This window comes from Perognathus longimembris, chromosome 9 (assembly GCF_023159225.1).
Source record: "Perognathus longimembris pacificus isolate PPM17 chromosome 9, ASM2315922v1, whole genome shotgun sequence".
Taxonomy (NCBI): domain Eukaryota; kingdom Metazoa; phylum Chordata; class Mammalia; order Rodentia; family Heteromyidae; genus Perognathus; species Perognathus longimembris.
In genome coordinates, this window is record NC_063169.1 from 37,624,409 (window position 1) to 37,648,864 (window position 24,456).

Genomic DNA, 24,456 nt, shown 5'->3' on the forward strand with positions numbered 1-24,456 from the left:
CCCCTGTTGGGGACAGACTTATTACACAAATTTGGAGGACAAATCAAGATTGAGGCAGCACAGATTAAAGTGGACTTGAGTCCCCCACAGGTGGACTAGACCCTAAAGCTATCACTGCCAATAGCCCAGGAATATTTTCTGCACCAGATCAGTGAAAACAGTCGCCCTCTCAAACTACTCCAGGAGCTCCAGGAGAGATTTTCCCCAAATGTGGGCAGAAACCAACCCTCTAGGCCTAGCTGTCCACCAGAGTATACTGCTGGTATAGCTGAGAGCTTCTGCTGAACCTGTGAGAATGAGAAAGTACCCTATGGCCTCAGAAGCAAGAGAGGGAATCAGGGTCCATATCAACTGTCTCTGACAAGTGGAGATACTGGTCCCATGGTAGTCGCCTTGGAATATACCACTTCTCCCCATAAAAAAGGCAGAAACAAATTACTATAGGCTGGTGCAAGACTTAAGAGAAGTAAATAAGAGGGTTGAAGACATTCACATGTAAGGACTAACCTGAGTGACAAACATAGTAAGTTTTAGTGTTAAAATTATAACAGCTTCTAAACCCTGGTGATGACTCCATGCAAGAGGGCTGTACCCCCACCCATGAGACTAGTTTCTTGTAGTTTGACATTTAAAAATATAGGGAGGCCTTGTTTCCCTCTGTACCTATGTAGCAACCATGGCAGCAGACAGTAAAAAATGATCAGAGTCATACACTATAGAAATAATCATAATAGTAGTTATAGGAATGCCATGGTAACTGGGTTTGTTTACTTATGATTGAGTACTGAATTGTTTTAGCCCACTCATGCTTGCTTATTGGTAATAGAGAAACATGGTAGCAATTGTTAAAAAAAGTTGGTACTAGGTCAGCCTGACCGCAAAATTCTGCTTCTGTAAATGGCTTGCTTAACCCATTTGTGACTTGCTCTACCTCCGGTGTTAACCCCCTGCATCAGTACTACGTGACAGTCATACTTTAAGGGCATCACAACTTATGAGATATTGTTTAGGAGACCCCCTCCTTTATGTCCTAAGCTTGGTTCTGAAGCAATAGCTGAATTGTCTAACCAACATTTGATACAGTCCTTGCAGGCCCTGCAGAAAGTCCAAAAGGACCAGAACAGGGCCACTCATGAGGAGTTGCCCAAGGATGCCCCAGCCTTACACCCTTTTGTGCCAGGACAGGTGGTTTGGGTGAAGCGACATAAGATTGAGTCCTTGGAGCCCTGCTGGAAAGGTCCCTATGCCATAGTTCTGACCACTCCTGCTGTCAAGGTAAACAGCCTAAAGACCAGGATCCATGCCTCCCACATGAAAGCAGCTAACCTGACCAAGGAAGACAAATGGAAGGTGGAGACAGCCCACTAAAATGGACATTTGTAAAACATTTAGACTGGTAGTGTTCTTGTGGCTTGGATGCAGAGTGGCAGGGGAGAGGGGGCAAAGACTCACCCCACCAGACTGAGAAATACAGGTGAGAGATTCGGAGAGGAGGATCGGAGCTATATGATGTAATTTCATTTATAAGCTGTTTACACTGTCATCAAGCTACCTGGTTTAGCAAAAGGCATTGGGGACTTGAAATCTGTTTCCCTCCACTTTTAAAGTTTGGGAGTAAATGTTAGAAATTTGGATATTAATGTTGGGTATTAATCACTGTTAAAGAACTACTTGGGTTTTGCATTCAGAGATCAATAGGAAAAGACAGGAAAAACCTGGGGCAGGCCTGTGAACCTATCCTCAGGAGTGAGGGGTGATCTGGCAAAGGTGCAGCTAAGCAAGTCCACACATAGTGGGACAGGTCCTTGGGGGAGTCCACACATGGTGGGAGAGGGTAAGGTGGCACCAAGGCAGTTCATCAAGCTCTAAGGAGTAGGATGGGTGAGTATATGACCATTCTGTAGGATAGGCCGATGCAGGCCTTTCTTTGTCCTGTCTCTTTTGTTTTCAAATGAACACTGGAAACCTGAGATGGTAAAAATGACTGATTTGATTGGTATTTCTAAAATTGCCCCTTAGGATGGATTAAAATTGGAAAAGTCTTAAGAGGAGGGTTAAAAAGGTTTATTTGTATGATGTTACTTGCTTTCTGTGCTGTTTTGCAATTTGGGCGTATTGAAAAAGCGAAGATGCTAAGTCTTATTCTTGTGTTTGTAATTCTGTTGTTTGTAATTCTTGCATTAAGGAAAGCCTCTATTAAGTTCAGATGTTCTAGGCAGTAATTCAGACTGAAGAAAAAAATGGCTCTTTTAAAACAATCAGCCTGAAGCAATGGCAGTACCTGGTGCCTCTAGTTTTCAAAGTCCTTCAAATGTAAATGAAAGCTAAAGTTTTGCCTATAGGTTTTTTGTAACAGTTTCCAGCAGGCCCACACAGAGAAGGAAAGACATTCCTACAAAATTTGACAGACATAACTTTGACCCTTCATAAGCTCCAGGTAAGAGCATGCTTAAAAACAATTTCTGTGTGGACCACCTTGTTAATTTTAATTGGAGTAAAGTGGCCTTGTGGACTGACTCATGATGTGAAATCTGTGCTTCACAGCCAGCCAAGGCAGAGAAAGGTCCCTGTGAGAGTCGTCGAGAGTACTGGGAACAGAGTTGTGTGGGGCTCAAAGTGGCAGAATGCTAGCCTTGAGCTGGAGAGCTGAGGGACAGCACTCAGGCCCTGAGTTCAAGTCCAGAGACTGAAAAGGTAGAAAAGTCACTCCTGGGGAAAAAAGTGATGGAGCATCCAGAGGCAGTAAGCCACTGCTTGCATGGCAGAGATGGAGTCAGATCTTAGAGAGTCACTTGTGTTTGGCCCTTCAAAAGTTAATCAGAGCCTGGAGACCCTAGGAGAATAGTTTGTAAATGTTGGGAAAATGGAGGAGAACAGAAAAGGAATAGTCTGGACTCAATGATCAACAGGCTAGAACTTTATTGAGGAATAGCAAGGGGCACAGACCTTCCCTCGGGTTTGGAGATTGTGGGAAGGGGTGAATTTGGGACCAAGCTTATATGGGGTCTGAGCAAGGAGGCAGGTTATTGAAAACACCACTAGGTCTAGGAATTTGGGGCTATTTGGTTTGGCCCACAAAGGGTTGTTTGCAGCTGGGCCTAGGTGAGATGTCCTGCCTGCATATCAAAGCAGGTTCACATATTGAGGTTCCTGCTTGGTGTTGGTATGGGCCAGAGGCAATAGGGTGAGGGTCAATCTTTCAGTAAGCATGCCTTTCTAATGCCCATGTCTGTCTACTTTGTAACTGGGCAGGAACTTGTCAGTCATCTGTGATAGAGGGTAGTAAAGCTAAGTTTGTCGAATGGGGGTATAGCTTAAAATCTCAACCCCCTGGATTTGCTCAAAGCCCTAACTGAGTGAATTTTGAGCTGGCATATCTGTTCAGAAAAGGAAGCTTATGGACCTGAGATCATGTCTTTATTTAGATCTAAGGCCTGAAATGTAATTTAGGCATTGTAAGGCCATCGCAGAATGGGTTGCCCAGCCAGTCAGGAAAAATGCTTCTCCAAAACAGATGGGCAGGGCTGGGGATGTGGCCTACTGGCAAGACTGCTTGCCTCGTATACATGAGGCCCTGGGTTCAATTCCCCAGCACCACATATACAGAAAATGGCCAGAAGTGGCGCTGTGGCTCAAGTGGCAGAGTGCTAGCCTTGAGCAAAAAGAAGCCAGGGACAGTGCTAAGGCCCTGAGTCCAAGCCCCAGGACTGGCCAAAACAAAACAAAACAAAACAACAAACCAGATGGGCAGGGCAGGGCAGGGTAAGGAGGGGCAAGGATAAGGCAAGGATAAGGCAAGGATAAGGCAAGGCTAATGCAAGGCAAAACTCCGAAAACATTATCCAGCAGAAGGAATAGGATTATTGACTATCTAGCTCCCTCTGGCCTTTCTCACCTAACAGGAAAAATTACTCAAAAGGAGACCCGCCTTCTAGCTTCCATGGAAAGCCGTTTCTAGGATGATTTCTTAACTTGCTTATTGTGAATAGTCCCACAGTAAACTTGACTGGGTATGTAACTCTATTGCACATTGATTTCACTTCCTTTGATTTTATACCCAAGAATGGTATGTCAGAATCAGGAACCTCCATGCTGATTTTCATAGTGGCTAGAATACTTTATATTCCTTTCAAAAGTGTATGAAGCCCACTTTTCCCCTATATCCTTTCAAGCATTTGAATGAATGGTAAAGGTTTGTCTCACAATTTTTAGGCAGTCTCTTTACTTTACTATGCAGAAGCTCCTGAATTTGATGTGATCGATCTTATTTGTCCATCTTCCTTTTACCCCTTCAGGTACTGAGAGTCCTACTCAGAAAATCATTGCCTATGCCTATATCTTGAAGTGTGTCCCCATGTTTACATAATGTTAATATCTCTAGTAATTTCAAACTTCAGGCATTGCACAAAGATCTTTGAACCACTTTGAATTAATATTTTCCCAACATAAGAAATGGAGGTCTATTTTCAGCCTCCTGCATGTGAATATTCAGTTCTCCTGTTTATTTGAAAAGGTTGACTTATCTGCATGATGTTTTTGGTACCTTTTTGAGGTAGCTGTCTTTAAAGTATATTTGTAGATACATTTGAAAAATAATAAAGGATTATTTCTCTTTTCTTCATATTCAATATGTGTTGAAATAAATGAGTATTAAATTTTTATCAAATCATGGAATAGCATTAAAATTCTAGTAGAGGAGAGGAACTATGTAGGATTATAAAATAACAAGTCTTGGTTTTTTTGTGGCAACTGAGAGTTACACTGGAGGTAGTACATTATACTTCTTACTGAAGTAGTTTAATCATTTTATTTTTGTTTTTTTTTTTTTTTTTTTTGGCCAGTCCTGGGCCTTGGACTCAGGGCCTGAGCACTGTCCCTGGCTTCTTCCCGCTCAAGGCTAGCACTCTGCCACTTGAGCCACAGCGCCGCTTCTGGCCGTTTTCTGTATATGTGGTGCTGGGGAATCGAACCTAGGGCCTCGTATATCCGAGGCAGGCACTCTTGCCACTAGGCCATATCCCCAGCCCCTAGTTTAATCATTTTAAAGTAATTGAAAACTTGTTTCTAGATTGCTTCATTTGTTTATAAACACATTTCAACAAATTTCAAACATTCCAAAAGTAAAATAATTTCTTTGTTCTTTAACTTTTCCCCAAGAAATAGATGTTATTTATCTCTTTTCTAAGGAAATTGTCTAGGGAGAGAGAAAGACACATAAATAATTAATTCCTTCTAGTGCAAAGTTCAACCATATTTATACATAGTGGTTTATTTCAGGAACACAAAAGAAAGATACCTGGCCTAACTGGAAAGTTTGGGAAAGGTTGTCAGCAAGAAGTCTGTTCTGTATTGAATCAGTAAGGGTTTCCATATGAACAGGATAAAACACAATTTCCCAAGTAGGAAGTGTTCAGTTAATATGCTTTTACATAGTGTGTCAAATATTTTGACAAATTTATATTTACAGTCCAGGCCCTCCTTACAAATTCCAGATTTGTTCATCTCATTGCCTATTTAATATATCCACATGGATGTCTAATAAATGTCTCAAATTTAATTATTAAAAAAACCAACCTCCCAATCTCTTCATTTTACTCTTATATCTACTTTGCCTATGTTTTTCGACTCTATGTTTCTGGCAACTCCATTTTCCAAACTCAAAGTTTATCCTCCTTCTTAAGTAATTCTGGCAGAAGATATAATTTTTTTAAGTTTCAAAGATCTACAAAATGTAAAAAGAAATGCCAGAGAAATTGAGGAATTCCAGGCACAGCTTCCATGAACATTAGTACTCAAACTATCTATTTTGTTGTACAATGTTAAAAACATGAAGATACTGTGAGATACTTGGTTTCATAAGAATCATCCATTTTCTGAAAAGAAATCTCTTACATCCTTTGGTCACAAGGCCAAATTATGTTACATGACAAGACTCAATAACCCAAATCTAAAGAAACTAGGTGTAAATGACCAATAAATATTGCTGGAAAGCCTAGTGTATGTCATCCTTATTCTATTTCAGAATATAGCAAAGTATATTTTTAAACTTAATTTTTATTGTCAAGGTGATGTACAGAAGGGCTACAGTTATAAAAGTACGGTAATAAATACATTTCTTTTCAAACTTGTTACCTCCTCCCTTATTTTTCTCCCACCTTCCCAACCACCCCCCACCAGGTTGTACAGTCAATTTCCAACATATTGTGAGTATCGCTGCTGCATTGGTTCACATTTTACCTTTTGTCTTACCATTTTGATGTTCCCCTTCCTGTCCCTAATTCAGATAAATGTATATGTAATACACAGAGAACCAAAATCAAATAGTGACAACAAGAGCTAAACCATAGCAAAGTATATTAATCAATAATTACCACATACTATTCAGGTTCATTCAAAGGTGAACATCAAGGTTTTTTGACAAAATAGTTGCAACAACATACTAAAGTCATCTTTATGCTTCTATAACTAATTTTTCATCTGTCAGAAAATGTTAAGGCTCTGTTTTTTAAATACATTTAAAATCCTACCAATTTTAATTATGTTCAATAGTATTGCTTTGGTCTAAGCTACCATCACTTATCTTTCCTGGACCTCTGTGGTAGCATTTTAATAATTGTGTCTTATTTTATTCTGAAGAGATTTATTTCATTTATACATTCAGAATGGTCATTCAGAAAGAATGTGTAAACTGAGCCTTTGCTCAACATAATTCACTGTTTTTCTTTATATTCCAAATGAAGGCCAGGACTTCCAATGACTTATGAATTAAACATGATTTGACTGCATGATTTGGACTGCATAGCGGTCATTCACACAATTGGGTCATCATTCACTCTTACTGGATTCTTATTTGCTGTTTCTTTAACACACATTTCCCTTTCTTAGGCCTGTACTACTTTCCTAGATAGTTATGTGACTACTTGCATCAGGTTCCTAAGGTGTTTCCTCCCCCCCCCCCCATGTTTTTTTCTGTTTTAAACTTAGTGTAAACATCCTATTTAATACTATTAGCTTACCCAGGACCATAGCTTTTTCTTCCTTACTCTATATCTTGTTTTTCTACAGCACTTACCACTTTCTCATTAAGTAGTGCATAATAGGTATTATGTAAAATGTAACATTCCAATTACAAATTCAGGAGGAAAGAAACTCATTTGATTCATTAGAATATAAAAACTAGGTAAGACCTTGAGGATGAATATGATCACAATGAGACAGAAGACAAAAGTGGAATATCAGCAAGCAGTCTTGGGGATGAGAAATTTAAGTAGCTCCACTAGAATAAACACAAAAGATCAATTTGATATGAGAGAGAATGTGAGAAAGCTTAAGGACAAAAATTTCTATTATATTGCTGATTAATTCCTTACATTTTATCAAGACTATCCTGAGTCCTATGTCATATAACTCTACTAAGCTCCAGGGCACCAGAATGGGAAAAATAAAGCTGCTATTTTCCATCCTAGTCTCATTCACAATGATAAATTTCCTGTAATAGGTCTCTTCCCCATTGGTCCTACAGGTGGACATGGTCAATGGAAATCAATACATTACGTTATTTACTAGCTGCTTGTAACACCATAAAACTATAATCAGTGTACCTACAAGGTTCTATCCATTTCAATATTTTCCTTATAAAAAGAAACCATCATGGGTTTATCATAGCTATGTCATCATCTAGAGTTTCTATCAAAAGTGACAAGTCTTTTTAAGTGAAAATGCAGAATGTATTAAATCAAAGAAGTAAAAGATTACATGGGAAATATACTTGAAGGTTTTTGAAATAGTATGCTGGTAATAAAAATGTGTGTTTATTTTCCAGGAAAAAACTACAAAGATTTGGAAACTGAGTAGAATATTTCAGTATGAAATATTTCAGTTAGTCTAAGATAATATAAGCCTATGTAGTAACAATCACACCTGTTTTTCACCAGAGGGAATTCATATAATCAGATTAAAGTTAGAAAAGAAAATACATTGTCTCCCTATTATATCTTGTCTGAAGCTTGGATTTGATTGTCATTTTCTTTCTTATTCAAATATGAATTTTTACATGTCTGAGATTATTTTAGACTGGTGATAATGGCTAAGCAGGGTGGTTCAAGACAGATGCTGTTGGTACATAATTTAGCCATTAACTAGCAAAGATAATCATTTCCATCGTATATCACCTAGCCTGCCACAACTCAATATTATCAGTTAACAATATGCTTTCTTCTTAGCATATTTTCCATGTGTAAATTAGGCATGGCTTCTCTCTTCTACCTCAAGATGAAAAAAACATAGAGCGCCTGTAATATTGTACATAAAGTCACAAAGCATATTAAAGATCATACAAGAACTTGACTTTTAAAGCAAAAGTTGTATCATGATGAAGTGATTATCCAAAAAGAGCTTGGCCATGTTCAAATCTCCATGTCAGGAAGTTCCATGAACTCAGCATCAGTTTTTTTTCATTATTTAACATATGTCAAATTTAAGACTTGTTAATTATGCTGACCAATATGACACATATTTTGTTATGCCTTTGGGGATATTCCTGTAAGTACTTTGTTTCTAATAAGTACTTTCTCCTCCCTTTTCTTTTTTTCCCTCTTTTTCTTTTTTTTTATTGTCAAACTGATGTACAGAGAGGTTACAGTTTCATATGTTAGGCATTGGATACAGTTCTTGAACTGTTTGTTACCTCCTCCCTCATTCCCCCCCCTTTCACCTCCCCCTTTCCCTCTCTCCTCATGAGTTGTTCAGTTGGTTTACACCAAACAGTTTTGCAAGTATTGCTTTTGCAGTCACTTGTCTTTTTATCCTATGTCTTTCTCCTCCCTTTTCTTAAGATTGACTTTCTTCATTTGTTTTTAATAACATCACTGGCATATCAAATGAAGCTTCTGGGAGCTCATAGATATGAGATAAATGGAGGGATGAACAAAAGGCACTTGCTTTGGGTGAAGTGTCTCTGTAGTTATACCTACAGATTTCACAATAATTTCTTTTCAAAAGAATATGGCCAAATTTAAAATATACATAAGACTGTTATTAAGTGACTCTTCCAAGAAAAATCTAACTAGGAAAATAAGTGTTAGGTGAGGTTGGGAGAGAGGAGGGAGAGTGATGAAAGAGGTGACATGGATGAAGATGTATTGTATTCATGAACTGAAATGTTGAATGGAAACCTCTTTGTACAATGATTTCAATGTAACAAACTGAAAAATAAGCTTCCTGTTATTAATTTCAAGCAAAAAGAGCAAGAGGAGGAGGAGGAGGAGGAGAAGAAGAGGAGGGATAGAAGGAAGCTACTAGATCAGACTTGAGTATTAGCAGAATTTTCAGGAGGTCCATCCTGCCCTCCTAAGTATCATTTGGCAAACATACAAATGAGATAAGAGCAAATTCGTTTTTTTTAGGTTATAGCTATGATAGATTGACACATGCCTGGCTGGTGAGCAATACTCATCTCTGAATTTCCATCTTTATCATTCCTAATCACTTTCAATTTTGGTTTTAGATCAGTCACTCAATGGAGAGACTTACTGGGAACATTTATCACTAGATTTTGCACATCCAGGAGACATAATGAACAGAAGAGGACAAGATTAAATCAAACATGTGAGAAAATGATACATTCAAGAGATGAAGTCCACAGGAAATACAAAATCCTGCTGCCACTGTAACGTGGGATATATATTTACAGTGGATGTTTCTTATATACAGAAGGAATGTGACCCAATGATAAAAGTATAAACCATTAACATGGTCACTTATTATCATCACTAAGAGTATGCACTTTACATAATTGCACTCTATTTTATGTAACTGACAGTGTACTAGGTATGTTTTGACCAGCATAAGCCAACACATGTGAGAAATATAATGTACTATAAGGTTATTATGACTATGTCATAATTATAGAATAGTTGTTTTGTTTTTTACTGAGACAGACTCTGAATATGTAGTCCAAGTTAGTTTTAGACTCTCAATTCTTCTGTGCCAGCATTAGAATATAGCAATATGAGCAACATACTTAGGGTTGGTTATTTTTCTTATTAATTAAATTTGTGTCTTATTCTCCTCCCCCCTCATTTTTTGCTAGTGTTTTTATTCTTCCAAGTTTTTATTCTCTTTCAATTTTTAGACAGTCATTTGCTTGTAGAGAATCAACATTTAAAGGCTGCTTTAGGGAAGAAACTTATTTTCTATTAGCATATTAATTGTACAGTGATGTTTCATTGTGGGATTTCTCCATAGATAACAGATATACAGAAAGCTTTTTTTCTGGTCAGCCTTTAAATACTCTCAAAAGGAAATATGGCCCAAAATGGCATTCTCAGTTATAATATCATCTTCCAATTTTGAGTTTTTCTCTGATTCCATGACTACTATATCCAAGTCTGCATGCCCCCTTATAGGATCCAGCCTTGTAGGAGTCATTCTGGACATATCTGTCCTGTTTTCCACAGTCTCTACAATCTTGAGACATCCCTTTCTACTCTACCTGACCAACTTTTACATCCCTCAGGTCTGCTTTCTATATGTATGGTTTTCCCCATTCACACAAAGTCTTTGTTTTTCTGTCACACGACATAAAAATGGCTCCTTGGTACTTCTCTATGGCATTTCCAATCAAACACATGAGGGAAAAAATCTCTAGCAAGTACCTGTTTTACTAATATTAGTTAAATTGCTTTCATTGGTTTTGCTTTATGTTTTCCTTCTAGAATTTTGAAACTTGTCAGTTGACAAGCTGCAAAAATCCAACTTCAAATAATAGCAACTTCAGCAAAAAAAAAAAAAAAGTTGGGATGCTACTAAGCAGACCAATTAGACTTAAAAGTGGACTCTAGGTTAAAATTAACTTCTTCTAAGCCTCCTTATTGCTTAAGTTTGATTAAAATAAGTCAGACTGAAGCTCAATTGATTTTTTTCTATCACTTCTCTTGTGATATGGGATCACATCAGACTGGCATTTCATCCCTGCAAGGAAGAAATACCTATCATAATGAGAGATCATTAAAACCAAATCATGTGGTGATTCATGGGTAGATATCTTCAGAGGAAAATATTCTTTTTTTCTTTTTTTTGGTGTGTTTTGGCCAGTGCTAGGCCTTGGACTCAGGGCCTGAGCACTGTCCCTGGTTTCTTTTTGCTCATGGCTAGCACTCTACCACTTGAGCCACAGCACCACTTCTGGCCATTTTCTATATATGTGGTGCTGGGGAATTGAACCCAGGGCCTCATGTATAGGAGACAAGCACTCTTGCCACTAGGCCATATCCCCAGCCCCAGAGGAAAATATTCTGAGAGAGGCAATTCAGAAAAAAATATTGGTCTGACAAGAGGAAAAGATTTTGAGACAATGTTTCATAAGCATGGTTGGTTACCTCATGGTGAAGCTTCTACCTTACAGCAGGATAGAAACTTATACCCTAGCATTTCTTTTTTTTTTCTTTTTTGCCAGTCCTGGGGCTTGAACTCAGGGCCTGAGCACTGTCCCTGGCTTCTTTTTGCTCAAGGCTAGCTCTCTGTCACTTGAGCCACAGCACCACTTCTGCCTTTTTCTATATATGTGGTGCTGAGGAATCGAACCCAGGGCTTCATGTATATGAGATGATCACTTTACCATTAGGCCATATTCCCAGCCCTAAATGAGGATCTATTTATTTTTGTTTGTTTGTTTATGTGGTAGTGAGGAATTGAACTCAGGGCCTCATGCATGTAGGCAAGCATTCTGCCACTGAGCTACATTCCCAGCCCTACCCTAACATTTCTATTACCCACTAATTCTATAACTGCAGAAAAAAAAAGTCCAGAAGCTCTTCTCTATGTATGGATATTTACAACCTTTGAGAAATAGGCAAACACACACCAGAGCATATAAACCTTGAAATTACATCAAACACAAGAAAAAGAGTGTGAAGAATTATATCTTCCTCCCAAATCTACAAAAACCTGACATTAGAGGTAGTCAGGGTTTGAGACAACAGAGCTCCCCAACCTTGGCCCGTTACTAGGACAAATGCACTCTATTGAAAACATAAACTCAGGAAGAATAAAGTGCTGGAGATAATGCTCACTACTTCCCAAGGAAACACCAGAGCTATGCATAGGACAGATTGCTCTTTGGGGGTTAATACAGTCGAATAAAATCACACTAACATTGACAAATTAATCTACCAAGCCTCTCTGAGGCAAACGAGGATGGTTCTCCTGGGAAATACCTGGTTAGAGTTTCTGGCTACTCCCATTCTTGTAATCCTCAGTGTCTATATTATTCCCTTTCACCAATGATCCTTGCTTTATAACCTAACCACATTCATTCATTCTCTCAATTCCAGGCCATTAAGTTGCAGATGATGTTACAACACTGATTACATATTCTACTATACTTACCCCCAGTGCCTCTGTCCCTGGGATGAGGCTTCCAAAAATCTTTATTCTGATGTTCAGCTAAACAGACCCTGCTGTATCCCTTGGCCTACCTAATACCTTTCTGCCAGGACAACATATACATTGGCAGGGACATTTAAATCACCTTACTTAATTTGAAGTAGTTGCAAGATGAGATATTCACTCCAATTAAACCAAGCTTGGCTGTATTGTTTATTTGGGGAATAGGAATGAAGGTCATTCTAGGATATTAATTTTTGCATTCATTTACCAGTTATACTTTTCAACTCATATTTTCATTATTGTTTATGTCTTCAAAGCTAATAATTTTGCAACACATAAAAGGTAAATTTAATCTGAGTGCTGGTGGCTCACACCTGTTATCCTAGCTACTCAGGAGGCTGAGATCTGGGGATTGTTGTTTAATGCCAGCCTGAGCAGGAAAGTCTGTGAGACTCTTACCTCCAATTAACCACCAGGAAACCGGAAGTGGTGCTGTGGCTCAAAGTGGTAAGAGCCGGTGTGTTGAGCTGAATAGCTCAGGGACAAGGCCCAGGCCCAGAATTCAAGCCCTATGATTGACAAAAACAAAAAGTAAATTTAAGTATTTGAATATTATAATACCTTTGACATTTAAAGTATTTGTAGCTTTACATACAGTATTTTCACTTCTAGGAATTTATCTAACAACGTTAAGTAAAAGAAATGACAGAGATAGATGACAGGTAAACAAATTGGTATGGATGGAAATAAAAAGACATTTTTATGAAATAGCTTATAAATATGAACATTTTCTAATTCTCAAATGAGTTACTATTTATTTAAGATTAATATGACATTTTGTATACAACTAATGATATAATATCCATTTTTTTTATAAATAAAGGTTTGATTTACTTGACTCAAAATAGAAAAATGCTTGTTTTCTGACTTAATTGAAAAAAAATCAGATTGAAGGCATACTACAGGGTAGCATTCATTGTAAGAAAGAAAAACATTGTGAAAGCATGCACATCAAAGTGTATCAGTTCACCATACTTTTTTTTTCAGAAAATCAAATTATTTATTTATTCATTCTAATGAGTGGAGAAACATTAATATACCTTCTTGTTTTGGTTCATTATTCATTAATCCTTTACTATTCACGTATGAACTACAATGTACCTAATAATTTTGCCTCTTCACCAAACAAGTTAATTTATAATGACAACATTCTAATGAGTGGAGAAACATTAATATACCTTCTTGTTTTGGTTCATTATTCATTAATCCTTTACTATTCACATATGAACTACAATGTACCTAATGATTTTGCCTCTTCACCAAACAAGTTAATTTATAATGACAATATATTGTGATGGTATAAACAGGAAAGAATTTGACAAGGCTACCCTAAAATGTAGTATACTTTGCACAAGACACAAAAGTTTATCTTTAAAACTCTTAGGTTCTGAGTTGAAGACATCAAAAGTGAATAATATTTGTAATTTCAAATGACACAATATGGATAAAAGACAGATGAAGTTACTGTCATATTTGAGTTAGGCAACAATTTCAAACTGTCCTCTACTGGTGTGTTAAAAAAATAAAAATAGAAGTAGTGGAAATGAACAATGAAATTGACTCGAATTCTTCTCATTCTTTTTTCTCTGGCTAGCCTGTGACAGAATGCCCAGTGATGCCTTGAAATACCCAGATGGCAGGCAATAAGGTCTAGGGCAAGAAATAAAATCTATAAGCTATGAGTGTACTGAACTGTTCACAGCTGATGATTTTTTAAATATGACAGACATATACAAGAATATTGTTTAATATCTTAGTGTTTGTCACAATTGATCAGTTTTATTTTCTGGATCTGATTTAGAGGAACCTATTATATTTATATCAGACTAAGTAAAATATGATATTCAGGAACTCTTTCAAATTATATATATAGTGTATGTATATATATATATATATATTCTACTTCATTAAAATTAATTCCTCCAGGATAGACATAATAAATGAAAAGTCTCCATTGTAAAATGTTAAGTTATTTCTAGAATGCCTCATTATTTTCAAAGGCATTAATACAACAAAAATTACATTTAGGATAAAGTGCTCTTTTCAAATAGCTTAAAAAAAATCTGCTCATGATGTATAAGAGATGTGCCTGACTTTACTGAAGCCTGCCTGAGCGATTCTCTTTTTTGTCATTTATTTATTTATTTATTTTGTAGAATGAAAGGCACTCCACTACCCCCAAATCATCTACCTGACAGAACCTAGTCATTCTCTGGAGGTGCCAGAAGATCACACCACCCAAAGCTGCTTCGAGCTGCTTGCCCATTACTCAATTATTCCTTAGAGGGATAGTAACTGCATCATAGATTACAGCTTAACTCTATTTTCTAGAACATGATAGTTTATAAAATTATAGTCTAGGCTATAGCATTTCTGTTTGATTTATGCCCAGCCCAAGGCATGAAATTTCCTTCCTTCGAGGAGGAAATTATGCTTTCATGAATGGAAAGAGTAGATGACAACTATAAAATAACTCAGGTTCCTTTCCCTTCCTTCAATTACTGAGAGCCTTTATTTTTCACAAAAGGAATTAGGAGATTATTACTGCTGTTGTTTTTGGTAAATGAGGAATGGTAAATCTCTTGAATTTGTCTTAAACACATTTCTAAATATCAGATACTAGGAGTCAGTGATTGTGTTAAAACTAGATAAAAAAAATGAATAAATCCCAATTTTGTTATTTAACCCATTTTATGCTACTGTATCCTTATGAAATACTTAATCATTTGTGATATGTGTTATCTAGTAATCTTGTTTAAAACTGACCTTGGAAGATGACAGGATAATTCCCAATACTAATGTATATGAAATTTAAAAACCTGTGGCATTGTGTTTTTATAAAATATAGGATCTGAAATTGCACATTGAAAGATATAATAGTCACTTGATTTTTGTTATTTTTGAAGTATGGCTAAATGCTTTATTTTGAATAGTTTCAGGTTTTTGTTATCAAAAGCTGTCAAAAGACCTAGAAAGGTCTAGTATTTTATTTTTTTTTATTTTATTTGGCCAGTCCTGGGGATTGGACTCAGGGCCTGAGCACTGTCCCTGGCTTCTTTTTGCTCAAGGCTAGCACTCTGCCACTTGAGCCACAGCGCCACTTCTGGCCATTTTCTGTATATGTTGTGCTGGGGAATTGAACCCAGGGCCTCATGTATACAAGTCCAGCCCTGGGGTCTAGTATTTTAATTGGAATCTGTAAGTCTGTATTTTTATTTGTTTATCAACTCATGTTTGCATCTATTTCGTTATAAAATGGCATAACTTTATTAGCCTATACTAAAATTTTACTTCAGCCTATGAGCAAGATGTTTGAGTCAGTTCTATTTATTCATCTTAGGACTGGTATTTTAGAGCATAAAAATAGCACATAAAATGACCAACCAGAGTAGCCAAACCAATAACCTACATAATCAGATCGAAAAACTCAATTTAGAAATCAGAAAGAATACCTACAAAATACACAAATTCCAGAAGAATTATTGAAATATTTTGGTTGGAGACATACCATATGCTAAGTAGACAGGTTATATTACTGGAAATAAAGAGATTAATATTTTCATCAGTATGGCACTTCAATTAGATTTTCATTCTTTATGGAACAAATATATAATTGTCGTGGAGAATATGTTTACCCACTGTATAGTTCAGTTCCTACAATTCTCTCCTTCATTTACAGTCAGACCAGTTAAAATAGCGGGACTCCTACACTTGGCTTCACAAATCGATTCCTCCTTGAAAGGTATTTTGAATTGGGTGGACAAGTTTGGAAGGTATAAAGCCAGATGGTTCAATTAAATATATAAATTGATGGGAACCAGAGAGTATTTTGCTGATGCTATGTTTTCTAAATCAAACCTGGTGTGCAAGTCTGTGAATAAGAAAAATCTGGCATGGAACTTGGGTTGTATTTTAAATGTGATTTTATTAAAGGCAGATTCTTTTTGGAAGATATGGTATATGTGATAGCCCTTTCTCCATCAAAAGAAGAGACTGAGGAGTTTAACTTGGAAATTTTGGAAAGGTATATACATATAGGCTCACCTACATGTTATTCTTGCTAGAATGACAGAAATCTTCACATACAATAGTGGTAGTTACTGAAGTATAAGACAAAGTGCTTTGCTTTGTGTCAGTTGTTGTTACTGAAAAGATCAAGAATCTCTCCACTAAGAAGCATCACTTTATTTGGAGAAAGCTCTAACTACAGAGGAACAATTGATTTGTCTTAACAATGTAGATGAACTGAATTTTATCTATCTGCTAATTCTTTAAATAAATAGCTTAACTTGGTATGTAGAGCTTTTGCATAATATGATTTGAAGCATTGATTTGAAAGAAGGGACGGAGATCATTGTTGGGAGTTGAACTCAGGCTCTCAGCCATGTAAAGGAAGTGCTCTGTCATTTGAGTCAGAGGTCAAACCATTTTCTTTACATTTTTTTAATTTTCTAACTTTTAAATAGTTCTAAAGTTAAATTATCAATGAGCACGTCTAATGTGTTCATCATTTTGTGATTTTTGTTTGATTTTAAGATACACTTTCACTAATTTTGCCCTGGTTAGCAAAGAATTTGCTGAGATAACAGACAAAGGCTAACCGCTTGGCTGACTATGGGTTTTGAAAGCCAAATTCTATCATAAATATTGTTTAATTTAAAGATGATAAGATGTAAATTTCTCAACACTGTAGAAAAATTCTTACAAAATTATAGTTAATTTGGGTACAAAAGATTCAACATAATACATATTTAGAAACTACAGTAATTTATTGTGGTGTACAGAAATGACTTCCTTCTTCTTTTATAAGCATTTGTCACACTTTTATTTCAAAAGTATTTGAAGCCAGGTACCTGTGGCTCATGCCTATAATCCTAGATACTCAGGAGGCTGAGATCTGAGGATTAAAATTCAAAGCCAACCCACACAGGAAAGTCCATGAGACTCTCTAATACCACCAGAAAACCAGAAGTGGCACTGTGGCTCAAGTGGTAGAGCTCAGGAATAGCGCCCAAGGCTCACAGTTCAAGCCATTTGACCAGAAATAAACATGTTTGAAAACAAGCATCTTGCTGTTCCTTTTGTTGTCCCTGGCCTAAAAACCAAATCCTATGAAATTCAGAGTAATGTAACAAATTTTACTATGATTAGCTAGAGTTCAAAAAGGAAAGAAAGTCAGGAAGCCAACATTCCTTGTAACAGCCTAGAATAGGCCCCATGAAGCAACTCATTTCAGAAGGATAAAAATATTTTGCCAAAGGATATAGCTTGCAAGATAAATAGAAAGCCCACATAATGGGAGAAGATTTTTACTAGCTATGTATCAAATGATGGTCCCATATCTAAAATACACTCAGAGCTCAAAAATTTAAACTTCTCCAAAATAAGCCATCAAACAAATAATAACTCAATTAATACATGGGCTAAAGAGTTAAAGATAGCTGGGGATCAATGCTGATGGCTCATTCATGTAATCCTAGCTAATCAGGAGGCTGAGATCTGAAGATCATGGTTTGAAGCCAATTGGGGCCAAAAAGTTCCTGTGAGATTCTTATCTCCAATTAACCACTCAAAAACCGTGACACTGTCTCAAGTGATAGAGTGCTAGTCTTGAGCACAAAAAGGCTTAGAGACAGCCCTCACGCCCTGGGTTCAAGCCACCACACCCCCACACACACATACACAAAGGAATTAAAGAGAGATTTCTCTGAAGAAGTAAGAATAGCCAATAGATACACCCATACATGAAGAAATTTCAACATCTCTGGCCACAAAAGGAAAGAAAATCAAAGTAACATTGAGATTCTACCTCACTCCAATTAGGATGGCCCTTACCAACAAAACTAATAATAATGAATGATGGCCAGGATGCTGCCAAAAAAGAACTCTACTAAACTGTTGGTGGGAACACAAACTCGCTCCACATTCTGACAATGAATGTGGAGGTTCTGCCAAATACTAAACATAGAGCTTCCCTAAGACTCAGCAAGTCCACTCCAAGGCACATAAACAAGGCCACACTAAAGCTACTAGCACAATCATGTTTATTGCATGACTATTTACCATAGATAAGTTAGGGAATCAACCCAGATGCCCCTCAATGGACAAACGGACCAAGAAAATGTGGCATATATACACAAAGCAATTCTATGCTCCCATCAGAAAGAATGATATGGCATCAATCATAAGAAAATAAAAAGAGTTGGAAAAAATTATATTAAGTGAAGTAAGCTAAACTCAAAGAAAGACAGGCTTCATAGTTTTTCTCATTGGCTATAACTAGAATGTGCCTATAAATTTACAAGTAAACACACTGTATGGGAAAAGACAAAAAATACACTTGGACATGATAAATTATACATGACTTTAGACAAAAGGAGGATATTCTTAGGATCACAAAGGCTCAATAGCTATGTGTATATGATCATACAAAATGGTGTTTATCGAAATGAACTCCAAGAAATGGAAACAAGGTTTTCTGTTATCTTGCTTCCCCCCCCTCCTTTGTCACTGTTTTTGAGTTTTGTACATTTTGTCTTGTGTGTAAGTTTACCTATTTTGGGGAGGTGAGGCAGAGAAAGAGTGAGACAAGGGGTAGGAAAATTCAGCAATGATACATACTAGATACTACGTTGGAAATGAACTACACAAATTGTAGGGGAGAAGGGTTGGTAGGGAAAAACTAGGAGAAAGGAGGGAAGATGTGACGTTTTCCAAAAAGAAACATACTCATCACCTATGTTATGTAAATGTAACCCCTCTGTACATAATCTTAACAATAACAATAAAAAATTTATAAAGAAAGAAAAGAGAGACAAAAAGATTCTTCTTGAGAATGGAACTAAAGAATAACATGTGAATTATTTACCAATGCAATACCACTCCTTGAAGAAACTGAAATTTTGAAAGAAAGAATAAAAGAAAGAAGAAGCAGGTGACTAAGCAAATTACCAACGGAAGATTGCCCCCTCCCCCAGTATAAATAAAGTTATTTAGAGAAGACAAGTTACCACAGAGCTATAATCAACAGTGTACCATTTGTAACCTGCATTCTGTGATACATAATTACTGAATTTGACAACACCATGACCCCACAGACAGTGGAATGAAATTCCATTTATATGTGTCCTATGACCACTTGGCAAACTCTGGTAAACAGCTTGTAGGTAAGGAATATCTTCATTTCCTGCCTTCATTATTTTAGTATCTAAACTACAGTGAACCAATTTGTCAGACTTAATAATTATTTACTTGGTAAAATGATAAATGTGTCTTAAAAGAACATAATTATTTCATGGTTACATGAATATTAGTAATACTAGAAGTTTATTTTAAAAACCCACTGCTTCATAAATGCTGCCTAAATAAATACAAATTGATATATTACATTATACATCCATTAAAGTAAAGGTGGAAATAAAAATAAGATAAAAGCAATAGTACAATGAATCCTTTAACAAGATAGTTATGCTCCTAAATAATGCAAAATGAGCATATTTGGTAATTGAAAGCTGGATTTTTTTTGCTCTAACAGATGTAGCAAAATTAATGCACAATGCTGAATAGTGTTCCTCTTATGAGAACTCCAGTTTCTTCTAAGAATTATATCACTCCTCCTTATTTAAAAAATAGAAACATTTTCTAGCCAGGTGCCAGTGCCTCAAGCCTATAATCCTAGCTACTAAGGAAGCTGAGACCTGAGAATTGTGATTTAAAACCAACCCAGGCAGAAAAGTCTAGAAGACTCTTAGTTCCAGCTGTGGGTCAAATGGTACAGCAGTATCCTTGAGTAGAACAGCTCAGAGGCAGCATTTTAGGTCCTCAATTCAAGCCCTAGGACTGATGGGTGCATGCACACATATGCGCATACACACACACATACACACAAAACACACACACGCACCATAAAACAATAAACAAGAAATCTTTCTCACGTTTGATGGTATGAAATGGAACATTCATACTATTATATTACTCCACTTCCCTGTACAGAATGGAATTTGTTTGGTTGTGGTCTCTTGGGCAAGCTAGAATAGTTAAGGTGATTCTTAGGGATTTTTTTAACTTAGTCAAGGAATGCATCAGTATCTCTGAAAATTTGTTTACAAGTAAGGTCTGCTAGTGGCTGGCTTCTCTAAGCATGATGAGACTCCAGGTGAGAGAAGGAATCTAGTAGCACCAAAAGAGAAGCAGAAGAGAAATGAGACTTTCACTCACTTCACATACTATTATATGCCTCTGTAACTGGGTTTGACTTGACTTTCTATTTCAAAAGTGGATATTAGTGGTAAAACTTCCAGTTTTACTCTTAAGTTGACATAAACAGATGTATAGAATGTTAAATTGTGAATTGTAAAAGAATATTATCTGATGATTCAATATATGTGTGCATTTTATAATGTTTAATCTGATTGAATATATGAATCTCTTCAAACAATTTGGTTTCTTTGGGTAAGAACATCTCTTGTATCATTTAGAACTAAAGAGCAGGCACTTTTCATCAGATGTTTTGAACAGCAATCAGATCTTTTCACTTTTATTTACTCATAACTTAATGTGTATAGGTCAATTTTCCCTGTCCCTCCTCATCATGCTCCAAGCTACTACTATTCTATTGGTAACTATCTTCATTTGATTCTCAACTTCTATGCTTCTTTTGTTGAATACTGTTGCTGCTGTGCTCTTGTATTCCTTTCATTCTCTACTAAATTGTACCAAATTGTGACTATTAGTTCTGCCTGTGACTCTCAATCCCTTCAAACCTGACAGTGATTTTTGCTACTAATTATCCCTGGAAGAAACTGGGTTTCTAAATCCAGGTGGTAGCAGAAAAGACAGAGAAATAAAGAAGACAAGTTATAGATACTGGGCAAGGGGAAGAAGGATTGGAGATTTTTCTCTGGATCCTACAAGTGTACATGATCATTTATTAATATTAGACACATAATAGAAGATAGGTAGGTAGATGATAGATAGCTAGATAGCATAGATAGATAGATAGATAGATAGATAGATAGATAGATAGATAGATAGATTGATAGATAGATAAATAGATAGATAGATAGATAGATAGATAGATAGATAGATAGATAGATAGATAGATAGATAGATAGATAATATAGAACATTTTGGTCCTTCAAAAACTTAGGGACATGGTTTAGAATTTCTTTTTTGGTTTGTTATCAGCATATCTGTGTACTTACAGTTGGATTAAAGACACAGTTTCATCTCTTTTGTAAAGAATTTCTTATAAATAGAAAAAACACAGTAGCTGTGATAAAAAGAGAAGATGAGGAAATGAAGCACTTTATGGAATATGGATTTTGTTTCTATTTTTCCTAACAGTATTAAGAAAAATTCTTTTTCTTCTAAAGCAAGGCCTTCTTTTATCATATGCATAGCCTAGTTGTTTTATGTAATTCTGTTATTGACAAATAATTTTATTTTTTATGTAAATGTATTTATTGCATATACTTGTTTGAGGTCAAAACAAATATTTTTAATTACTGTATTTTTTTATTTTACACAAAACTATCATTGCTTTAGTGATAGTCTTCCAAATTCAAGAATCATACATTGCAAGCGAGAAGGATTGCAAACTCCTGAAAAAGAATTAAAATATATAATTATGAAAATAAACCATAATGAATCCACTTCTTTCAGATCACTCTTGCGTAATAATTCATGTCCTGAGATCATGGAGAAGCAAACTTCATGTCCCAGTAATTTTTGCTTAATTAACTGTGTGAAGTTCAGCTTGAGACAACAAAATAATGGGTAACATGATTAAAGTGAGAACCATCAATAAAGAAACTGGTTAGGGGCTGGGGATATGGCCTAGTGGCAAGAGTGCCTGCCTCATATACACGAGGCCCTGGGTTCGATTCCCCAGCACCACATATACAGAAAATGGCCAGAAGTGGCCCTGTGGCTCAAGAGGCAGAGTGCTAGCCTTGAGCAAAAAGAAGCCAGGGACAGTGCTCAGGCCCTGAGTCCAAGCCCCAGGACTGGCCAAAAAAAAGAAAAAAAAAAAAAGAAACTGGTTAATATTTTACAGAGCTTTTCTCCATATGCTGAATAGATCTAAGCTTTTGAGACTCATGGAAAAGACAGTTTTCCCAGGAAAAAAATCAGAAATACGTTTTCTTCTTTAAAGCATATTTATCAGTTTGAACTGTCTCTCCCTTTGATGCATATTGATGCTATTTAAGAAGTGTTAACTGTTTTTTTTTTTGTTGTTGTTGTTTTTTGCCAGTCCTGGGCCTTGGACTCAGGGCCTGAGCACTGTCCCTGGCTTCTTCCCGCTCAAGGCTAGCACTCTGCCACTTGAGCCACAGCGCCGCTTCTGGCTGATTTCTGTATATGTGGTGCTGGGGAATCGAACCTAGGGCCTCGTGTATCCGAGGCAGGCACTCTTGCCACTAGGCTATATCCCCAGCCCCATCTGTTAAGGCATTAATATGGCATTGAGGTTGCTTGGATCAGAGATGATGATATTTTATTTGGAAAGTATAGATATAATGATCCAAAGAATAGCTTTTATGAGGCAGAAATTATGAGGTTATTGTAATCCTCCCTGCTGAGTTCACAGCCTATTCAAAGGCAGGGTGTAAAGGCAGTGGCACTGCAGCAAACAGAGGAGCAAGCTGAATTCTGCCAAACCCAGAAACTCAGGAATATAGACTGCAGACCATTATGAGGAAACAAGAGATTGGGGAAAGACGACCCAAACAAGGAAGACTCCATTTTTTTCTTTATCTTTTCAACATTTCTTAAACTTTAAAAAAAAAAAAATTTTTTAATTCGGAAACGTCGTCTTTTTTTTTTTTTTTAATCCCATGTTTTCTATTTTTACCAGTTTGTTTTATCAAGTTTTTTTTTTCTTTTCTGTTTGTTTGGGTTGTTCCTTTGCTGATTTTTTTTTATTTTTTTTTCCTTTTTATTTTATCTTCTTTTAAAAATAATTTTTCTCTGTTGTGTGCGTCTGTCTCCCGCTACTTTTACTTTATTTCTCTCTCTGTGTTCTCTTTAAAACTTACTTTCCTATGAAGAACACCTCCACTCTTTTCTGCTAACTCTCCATTATCTATCATTGCAACCTTATTCTCTTTGCTGATTCTACTCTTCTCGACACTTCCACGTCACTGAAACTAAACCAAAATCACCACTTCCCCTCCCCAATACATTTTACTCTATTCTCTTTACTGCCTACAACTTACCCTCCTGACTTACTGCCTGGACCTCCAGTCTCCAATGACTCCTGGTTATTGGATAGAGGGTATCCCAGCTTAATACGAGTGAATCAAAGGGGTTCATAGAGAAAGCCAATCCTAAAAGATCTTAATATAAAAACAAGAATTGCGTATAGGGTTGTAACAGTAAATAAGTAACTACTGAATACAGGGCCCAGGATCAGTTGTTATATTGAAATTGTATTCTTTAGGAACACCAAATCCAATTTTATAGACAGGTATACAGGGTATCTGTACATAATTATGAACTTGTAAGATTTACACAACAGTGTCTGGTAAGGGCTGAGTTGGGTCTTAAACGGTGCTCACAGGTGCTGGTAGACTGGCATCCCCAATTCAAATGGGCAGAAGCAACACAAGAAAGATGGCAAACAATGAAGTCTTATCTCCCACTCAAAACAAGCAGGAAGCAGAGCAGTCAATCAAAGACATAGAAGAGAACCCTCAAAATGCTCTACAAAGTCTACTGATAAACATGATAAATGAAAAGTTTGAATCTTTTCAGTCAATTATTCTAGAGCATGAGGAGACAAAGCAAAAATTAATGGAGAATTTCATGACATCCACAAATAGAAAGATAAATGAACTTCAAGAGTCAAATGAAAAGATAGCTAACCAGCTTAAAGATTTGAGAGACAACTCTCAAAACCAAAGTAACGAAGTTAATGAAATAAAGAAGTCTATACAAGACCTAAGAAATGACATGGAAATTATCAGGAAATACCAGTCAGAAGCAAAAGAGATTCGAAATCAAGTA